The following is a 9,690-nucleotide window of genomic DNA, read 5'->3' on the forward strand; positions in this document are numbered from 1 at the left end:
GCATCCCTCCAGACTTTATTAAGTAGAAAGATACTTTTTTTAAGCTATCAGATATGCCAGAAGAAAAAGGGAGGAACTAAATGAGGTACAAGTGCAATTGTATCTCTTGAAGCCATTTGGAAGTATTCATAGGCAAATAGTCATATTTGCCTATGTGTATCCAAGAGGCATGCATAAGCGCACCAACGTACTTACCGTCCCTGTCCTACTGTCCTCATTTATTTGTATCCATTTCCTGTGTTCATAATCATGTTTATATTTATATCTGTGATATATTTTTATTAGTTTTTTATTGTACTTATATCTGTTATATTATACATGCTTGACAAATGAACAAACAAATAAACAAACAAATAAATAAATAAATAAATAAATAAATAAATAAATAAATAAATAAATAAATAAGAGACTATTTTGGTAATGTTCATGTCCACCTCAATTTTATATCCACCGTTAGTTCTAACATATTTCCATTGGCATTTCTTCATTTTCTTCTCAGTCTCTGCCTCAGTCTAAATGTGTGGAAAAATGTCAGCCAGGATTTGTCAAGAAGCCTCGGGAAGGAGAGCCATTTTGCTTCTACGACTGCCTTCCTTGTCCAGAGGGGACCATCTCCACTCAGGAAGGTGTGTGACTCCATAAGGAAACCTTCTGAATTCATCCAGAGCACTTTGATCAATATGCATATCAAAACACATATCAATTTGGTTCATTTGTTCTTAATTTTCATGGTGTCCAATTTCTTCCATAATGGCCAGAATAAGAAAAAGATCTTGAAGGATGAGGTAGGAATAAGGATGTTGTGGATTGGGTAGAAAATCTCTCTTTTATTTGCCACTTGGAATGTGTCCGTCCATATTTATCTTCCTTAGGAACATCTGAATTCTTTGTAACTTGAGGTATTTTTTTTTCTTCTTTTCCTCCCCAAAAGCTAGGTGTGTCTTATATTTCCAAGAGTCTTATAGTCCGAAAAATACAGTAACAACTTTTCTTGAAGCTGAAGCACGCTGTTTGCCTGGGGGCTATTATCCGAAGGCTTAGGGAAGAAGAAAAACTGAGATGATGTTTTTTTACTTTTAGCAGCTTGACCTTTCGGTCTTTTCTGAGGCTTTTTCTTAGTATTTTACAGAAAAGGAAGGAAGGTGGTGTTTGTGTTTGCGTGATTACTTCTTAGACTACTTTGTGGGTCTTCCAAAGCCAGACATTTGAGTTGCAACTCCTGCCTTATGGGACACTTTCCCCCTTGAAATCCATCAGATTTCCACCCTCCTAACCTTCTAGATATTTGGCTCTTCTCCCAGGAATTGGGATAAGGCGACATCAGTGTAGGATGAGAATGTGGTGGGTTGCATTAGTGAGGGTGGTTGGGGTGCTAGGTATTTCTTCTGGGGTTTAATGTTGTTCTTGTTTTCATTATTAGTGATGAAAATTAGTAATATATGTATATATTAGATTTCTTTTTTTACATTAAAGTTGCCCAAAGATGGGTTTTAAGATGGGCAGCCAGACATATGTAATACCTTTTGCCATTTGCTAAAAAAAATCTTTCTTGAAATATAGAAAGATATAAATGAAATCTTTGTTTTTTTTCTCAGATACTGAAAAATGCACCAAATGCCCAGATGATCAATATCCAAACAAGAAGAGACTCCAATGTATGCCCAAAAGAATAACCTTCCTGTCCTATAATGAACTTCTCAGCATCATCCTCATTTCCTTTGCTCTCCTCCTGTTCCTAACTACAGGGTTCATTTTAATCATATTCCTTCAACACCTAGAAACTCCCATTGTCAAAGCCAACAACCGGGACCTCTCCTTCATCCTCCTGGTCTCCCTCCTCCTTTGTTTTTTGTCCCCCTTTCTCTTCATTGGCAGACCAAGAAAAGCCACCTGCCTTCTCCGACAAACAATGTTCAGCATCATCTTCTCAGTAGCCGTGTCTTCTGTGTTGGCCAAAACTCTCATTGTGGTGCTGGCCTTCCTGGCCACAAAACCAGGGAACAGGATGGGAAGATGGTTGGGGAAGAGCTTGACTTACACCATTATCTTTTCTTGTTCTGGTATCCAAATTTTCATCTGTGCCATGTGGCTGGGAGTATCTCCCCCATTCCCTGACTCTGATCTGTACTCAGAGCCTGGAGTGATCATCCTTCAATGCAACGAAGGCTCTGTTGCCATGTTTTATGTTGTTCTTATCTATATGGGTTTCCTAGCTGCCATTTGTTTCACAGTGGCTTTCTTGGCCAGGAACCTGCCTGGGGCCTTCAATGAAGCCAAGCTGATCACCTTCAGCATGCTGGTCTTCTGTAATGTCTGGTTCTCCTTCCTGCCCACATACCTGAGCACCAAAGGAAAGTCTATGGTGGCTGTGCAGGTGTTTTCCATCATGGCCTCTGGTGCTGGACTGTTGGGTTGCATCTTCTTCCCCAAGTGCTACGTTATCCTCATGAGGCCAGATCTAAATACTAAGGAACAACTAATGATAAAAGTAGGGACCTGATGATGAAATTGTTTCTTAGGGTTATAACATTTAATTATTGATTTCAATTGTTATTGCTTTAAATGCTTCGTTTGCTTCTGTTTGACAATTGATGTTATTTACAATGGAAGAGAAATAAAAATAGTTACATTAATCAAATTAAAATCTAAGATAATAATCAAACAATAAAATAAATTAATAATTAATGTTTGTGGCTTTTTTAACTGTTGGTAGTCTTTTTCCTCAAGATTCGGGTTACCCAATATTTGGCTTAAGCAACCCTTTAAGAGAGGAGACAAAGGAAACATGTCCTGGGCTTTGGACTTCTTTCAGCTTGGTGGGTATCTCCAAAGTTGGTTAGGAGGGTCTCAACCTCATCTCCTTCATGGTCATCAATTCCCCCAAGGTCTGGTTGTATTGGGAGGAGACGGGTTAGTGTAGACGATGCGGTGTCACCACTTCAACAGTTCTACTTGGGTTTGATGTTCATTCTCTCTCTCTCTCTCTTTAACTGCTCTTCCTCATCAATCTCCCTTCATTTAAGCTCCAGATCAACTTTCACCCTCTTCGTGGCTTCTTCTGTTTCTTTGCCTCCAGTTCCAGCTTCTCTGGGCTGCGCTGCTGAACAGACTTTCTGCCTTCTAATGAGGAATCTTCTTTAGCAGACATTTCCATAGCCTGTGAGTTTCTGAGAGGGCTGGCGTAGAGATATCTTAGTTACTTCTCAATTGTGTGACTGCCCTAGCAGTCTATCCCTGGCCTATCCATTGTTGTCAGTTTCTAGAGGGGGAAAATTAAAGACCTGTGGTCGGTGTGTCACCTCTGCTGATTGTCAGAGGAATTAAAAGAAAAACCACCTCTTGATTCCCTGGTTATTTCCCCCTTTTGTTCAATATCCCACTTCTACCACTATATGATAATGGAAAAGGTGTCCTCAGGATAATGATGCTAGAACTGAAGAGGGCAATCCAAAAACAAAAAAATAGCAAAACCCCAGGCTCGGATGGAATTCCAGCAGAATTGTATAAGGAATTTCAAAAACTGTTAGAAAACGTACAACTATTAGAAACGTACAATGAAGTATTAAAACATGCTAAGATACCAAAATCCTGGACTGAGGCTTTAATAACACTCATTCCCAAAAGCAATACTGAAAAACAAAAGATCCAAAATTATAGGCCAGTCTCACTGTTAAATGCTGATTATAAGATATTTATGGCTATAATAGCAGACAGAATTAAAAATATATTAAACGAAATCAGACACCCAGACCAAAATGGATTTCTGCCCAACAGACACATAAAAAATAACTTAAGAACCATTATGAACGTATTAGAATACTATGAGGCTCACCCAGAAAAACAGGCAGCTTTGATATTCCTGGACGCACAGAAAGCTTTTGATAACCTAAATTGGGACTTTATGATAAATCAACAAATAGCAATGAACTTTGGAGAAAACTTTACTGAAATGGTCAGAGCAATATATTCCAACCAGAGAGCAAAAATAATGGTGAACAAACAGAAAGTTTCAATATAGCTAAAAGAGTAAGACAGGGATGCCCTTTATCTCCTCTGCTATTCAGTCTCTCAATGGAAACATTAATGTCACAAATTAGACATAATTCAGAAATAAAGGGATTAAAAATTAGATCACAGGACTATAAAGTCCAGGGATTCGCTGGAGATTTGGCATTTATTATTGAGGAACCTTTAGAATCTGGACAACTATTACTACAAGATATAAACCATTTTGGCAAAGTGCCAGGGCTCAAAATAAATAAAAAACTAAAATATTGACTAAAACTCTAACAAATAGACAGAATGAAGAACTAGAGGAGAAATTGGGAATCTCGAGAGTTAAAAAAATTAAATTCTTAGGAATATGGCTATCAGCAAAGTGCACCACAATTAAAAAAGACAATTATAATACACTCCTACAACAAATACAAAAAGATTTGGAAAATTGGACTAAATTACAAATATCGTTAATTGGCAGAATTTCAAGAATTAAAATGAATATATAAATTATTTTATCTTTTTCAAACAATACCAATAAAACTAGAAAAAAACTTTTTTGTACAATTAAATAAAATGACATCAAAATTCATTTGGTCAGGGGAAAAAAATGTATCAAATTTAAACAATACAAGATAGCAGAAATAGGGTGGTTTTGGTCTCCCAGATTGAGAGCTCTATTATCAGGCGGCAGCTTTGACATGGCTCAAAGATTGGATTCAATTAAAGAACAAACAAATATTACCAATAGAAGGCCATGATCTTCAACTTGGCTGGCACAGCTTCCTCTGGGAGGGAAAGAATAAATACCACTCATATTTCCAGAGACACATATTAAGAGATGCTCTACTAAAGTCTGGGAAAAAATCAAAAAGAATCATTATAGGAAAGTCCCAATTTGGTTATCAATGATGGAAGCAATGATACACCCAAACACCACAGATTTGAGCAAAATGGTGAGTTATGCAGAATTACTAGACAAAAAAGGAGAATTAAAATCAGTTCAAGTGTCTCCAGTGATGAAGCACCTACAACTTCCACTGATTAATTGTCCTAATTAGGAAGTTTCTCCTTAATTCCAGGTTGCTTCTCTCCTTGATCAGTTTCCATCCATTGTTTCTTGTCTTGCCTTCTGGTGCTTTGGAAAATAAGCTGAGCCCCTCTTCTTTGTGGCAACCTCTCAAATACTGGAATACTGCTATCGTATCCCCCCTGGTCCTTTTTTCTCTAGACTGGTCATGCCCAAATCCTGCAACCGTTTTCACATGTTTTAGTCTCCAGACCTTCAATCATCTTAGTTGCTCTTTCCCCAAAGTTTTCAACATCTTTTTTTGTAATGAGGTGACAAAAACAAAAAAGGGAAAAATCCAACCTAAAATTAAAGAGAAATTTCCTGACAATTGAAACAATCATCCAGTGGAACAGTTTGTCTTCAGAAGTTGTGGATGTTCCAACACTGGAGGATTTTAAGAATAGTTTGGACACCCATTTGCCTGAAATAGGGTCTCCTGTTGAGCAGGGGGTTGGACTAGAATACCTCCAAGGTCCCTCCCAACTGTTATTCTATTATTCTGCCTCCAGTGGCTGGGGAGACATTTCCATTTCCTAAAAGGAAACTTTACACGTTTATTCAAAAAGGAATTGTAAATGATAAGTGCTTTCAACCAATGCCAAAAATATTAATACTAAAACTGTTTTCTATTTCAGCTGTTTTCTATAAGTTCTTTATCCATCCTATTTCCTTTAATGTCCAATTTTACTGCATCTTCCTTTTATCTGTTTTTAGTTTCTGTTTCCTGTTTTTCTTCTCTCAAGATCTTTTTTTTTTAAAAAAAAAATTGATTTATATGCCGCCCTTCTCCAGAGACTCAGGGAGGCTTACAATGCGTTAAACAAAATCTTGAATTTTTCCTCCATTTTTCAAAATATTTTAAAAATATTCTTTCATTTTTTTTCCTACTCTGGGCTGCATCTGATCAGAGTTTCCTGAAAAAGAGATTTCCCCTTCAACTCCTCCAGTTCTGAGTGAAGACCAAAGCCCCACCCCTCTCTCTCCCTAGTGGCTGCCTCTGTTCTTGGCCTGCCCCTGTCATCATGGCAACCCAGCAGCAGCCAATCAAATAGGAGGGAAGAGACAATGGTTGCCTGGTAGCTCAGCCACCAATCAGCTTGGGGAGAAGAAGTTCAATAAACAAAGACAAAGTGGGGAGGGGCAGAGCATTTCAAATAAGGATAAAATTAAAAAGCTTTCAGTGTGAAGAGAAAGAGGCAAAAACTCCCAGAAATGCAGAGGGAGGGGAGGCTGAAGTCCTGGAAGTCCCCCACCTAGAAATGATTCCCCTGAAGAGATTCTCCTCCACTGGAGGCTCTTGGGCAAGTGGGAGCAGCAGCTGCCCAGGAGAGCCCAGCCAGAGGGTCTTCAGGGGCCATGAGTGTCAGGGTTATGATCGATCCCATTCTGGCTCTGGGAAGATCACCCTGATTAATTAGAGGGTGGACCGTGGCTTTTCCAAGTTGCAATATTCTGAAATAAAACCCGAAGAAAATATTCTCTAATAAAACTCATTTATTTGTTATAAAGAAAATAAAACATCTCACTAACTAAGAAAAGTAATTGTTACATTTTGAAATATAGTTCGTGCCAGCTGCTTTTCTCAGCAGTCGACACCTTCCTGGCAAGAGAACAAAGGAAAGAGTGTGAAGGAATGTGGGTGGATGCGGATACACGTAGCTTACTGATAAGAAGTTGGCAAGCTACGGAAAGTCTGACAGTCCAGAAATGAGAGCTCAGCTGGTAAATAAAAAAAACGCAGTGACAATGAGGATGCCCCTTCCTCAGAGCCCCAGAGGGTCCCTCCAGGGAGACCCCCCCTCACTTTCTCCTCCTGAGCAATGCCAGGTCCCCTTTGGAGAGAAAGGCCCTGCATGGCTTCCCTCAAACAGGAGCCTTTCCTGGAAACACAGAAAGACAAACCAAAGTTTCACAAACCCACATTGGCTTCCTCCCCTTAAAATGCAACTCCAAAGCCCATAAGTCACATTAGTCTCTTCCCAGAATGTGGGGGTGAAGGGTTCACACAGATCCCCAGTTTCTTCCTGACACTTTTCTATGAGCAACAGGAAGAATCTGGCTTTTGCTTTCCCCCCTCAGTGCCCAATGTGTGGAAGAGACTGGCAGTGGAACATGGGTCCCCCTTCCCTCCCTTTCTTCCTTACATGGGGTGAAAGGCATCCTTTATTTCTCTCTCTCTCTCTTTTTCTGTGCATTGGGGTCATACTTATTTTTAACTATGCAAAGTCCTGATGACTAATTTTTAACTTTTCTATTACACTATTGCATCAGACATTTTGTGTTGGTGCCCTTTAGCATTAACTTTCAAAATAATTACACTTTGGTTTTAACTCAGTAGGAAACTGTCTCAGTTCAGTGACATGTTCAGGCATTAAATAATCCCCGGGGTTTTCTCTTTAAACACAATGCCAATAAATATCCAATTTCTTTTTCTTCAGCCACAGGTGCCGTGAATTCCCTCTGGGGCCAATTTCAAGGATGGAACTTTTAAACCTCTCAATTAATGGTGACTAATTCAATTCTATCTCTACCCTATAATTCTGAACCAGATGGGAATTATTTCCCTTTCATTTCTCTCCAGAGAAATGCCCAACAAACTCTGAATCCAAGAACTAGTTGAATTACCCAGGAATCTCTCGTGAGAAGGAAAATTATTATCCTCAAAGTTTTATCTCTGCTCTTTGGCCGAATCCTCCAGGGGAGACTTTGGGCAGAGACAGATGGAGTCAGCTGCAGTTCACTTCTCACATTGACCTGCAAGGCCCTAAATAGAAATGTTTCCTGGTGGAGAACTTGGCTTTAGGCAAAAAGTGTCCCTGGATGATTTTAGATTTTGAACTTCCCTCCCACTAACAATCAGGGCTGTCTGTCTTCCTTCACCTCAAAGTGTTTTATCCTGGGGAAAATATTTGCTTGCCAGAGTCACCCTCTCCCCATCAAAAGAGCCCCCTTTTCCATTTCCTTCCCCCAAATATGAGCTCTGTCTTCTGGGGTACAGACCTCTCCTTATGCCCCCACAAAGCTCTCTTTCTGGTAAAGAAGTGTTGGGGAATCTTCCAGATGTGGTGACACCTTTCCCTCTGGCTGGAAGCTTCTCCTCCTTTGCTCTTGCCCCAACAGGACCCTGCAGTGCCTGGGCCTGATCCCCGTTGCCTCCTGGAAGTGGCCACCATTTTCAATACCCTGACAAGTCCTTGTAGAAATGGTGGCTGCTTTTGAAGCTTTCAACCCTGATCATCAGGCTGTTGGGAGACTGCAGACCTCTCCTGGCTCTTCTAGGCTTGGGAAACCAGGCACAGGTTGGTAAGGTGGCAGCTTCAGATAAGCTTCCTCCTTTGACCCCCTCCCTCCCCCCAAAACCCACATTTCTTCAATAAAGAACACAAAAGAAACCCGGGAGAGACAAACTTGTTCATCTTTCACCCCCACCCACCCAATTAGATGCTAAAACTAAACTCCCCACCTCTATCCTCAAATCTCTGTCCCGTGAAAATACAGCATGCCTGAGACAGAATAAGAGAGTTGGGAGGAACTTCTGAGGTCTTCTAGTCTAACCCCCTGCTCAAGCAGGCAACCCTATCATTTACCATCTCAGACAAATGGTTGTCCAATCTCTTTGTAAAACTCCCCAGCGTTGGAGCACCCATAACTTCTGGAGGCAAATCCTTCCCCTGATTAATTGTTCTCACTGCCAGGAAATTTCTCCTTAGTTTTAGGTTGGTTCAAAGTTACCTTGAGAGTCAAAGAGAAAAGGAAAGAAGCAAGCAAAGAAAAATTTTGTTCTGTGTTGACAATGCTGACTTTGAGTTCAGTGTTGCTCAACTGCCCCACCGCATGTGAGGAGGCCTCTCCCTCAGAAGAGAGGTTTCTGACCACACCTAAGGCTGCCCTCACTAGATGGGTTGGGGGCTCTGCCTGCCTTCCTCTTTTCCTGCATGCCCTCCCTTCCCTTGACAGGAAGAAGGGACATCCACCTCTTGCAGCCCTCCTGGCCTTCTAGGACTTTTGCTTTATCACCCTCCCTGCAGCCTTCATGAGTATTTGAAATTCATGGTCAAAATTGGAGCTTTCCTGCTGCTTCTACACAGACCAACCTGCCCGAGCTTAGCAAGTTGGAGTCCACTTGGCTGGTCTTGCAAGACTGAAGCCAGACTCAGGAAGGTCAGAGCCTCAGCCAGTTGTGTATGAAAGTTATCAGAAAGACCATAGGTGAAAGGGTTTTTCAGAAGAGGTTTGCCATTGCCTTTTTCCTAGGGCATTGGAGATTGGCTGGCCCAGGTTCACCCAGCTGGCTTTGTGCCCAAGGGAGGACTAGAATTCATGGTCTCCTTGTTACTATCCTGAAGTCTTGACCCATAGACAGGCTCTGATCATAGCTGTACAACCCACTTAACCTGGTCACTTCACCAATGGCTGCATTCACATTTGCAACTTTTAACCGTGGTTTATTTTCAGAGGTTGAACCTGTTGGCCAATGGGTTAGCGAATTATGTATATTAATTCAGCAGGGGCTAGCTGACCAATCATTTATAACAGAAATAAGCTGGAGGCAGGTTTCTTCCTGGGATAAGGGCCACATTCACACAACATACTTCACCAGGCTGAGGAAATGTTATTGCAGC

Source organism: Pantherophis guttatus, chromosome 2 (assembly GCF_059756535.1).
Source record: "Pantherophis guttatus breed Tessera chromosome 2, ASM5975653v1, whole genome shotgun sequence".
Classification (NCBI taxonomy): domain Eukaryota; kingdom Metazoa; phylum Chordata; class Lepidosauria; order Squamata; family Colubridae; genus Pantherophis; species Pantherophis guttatus.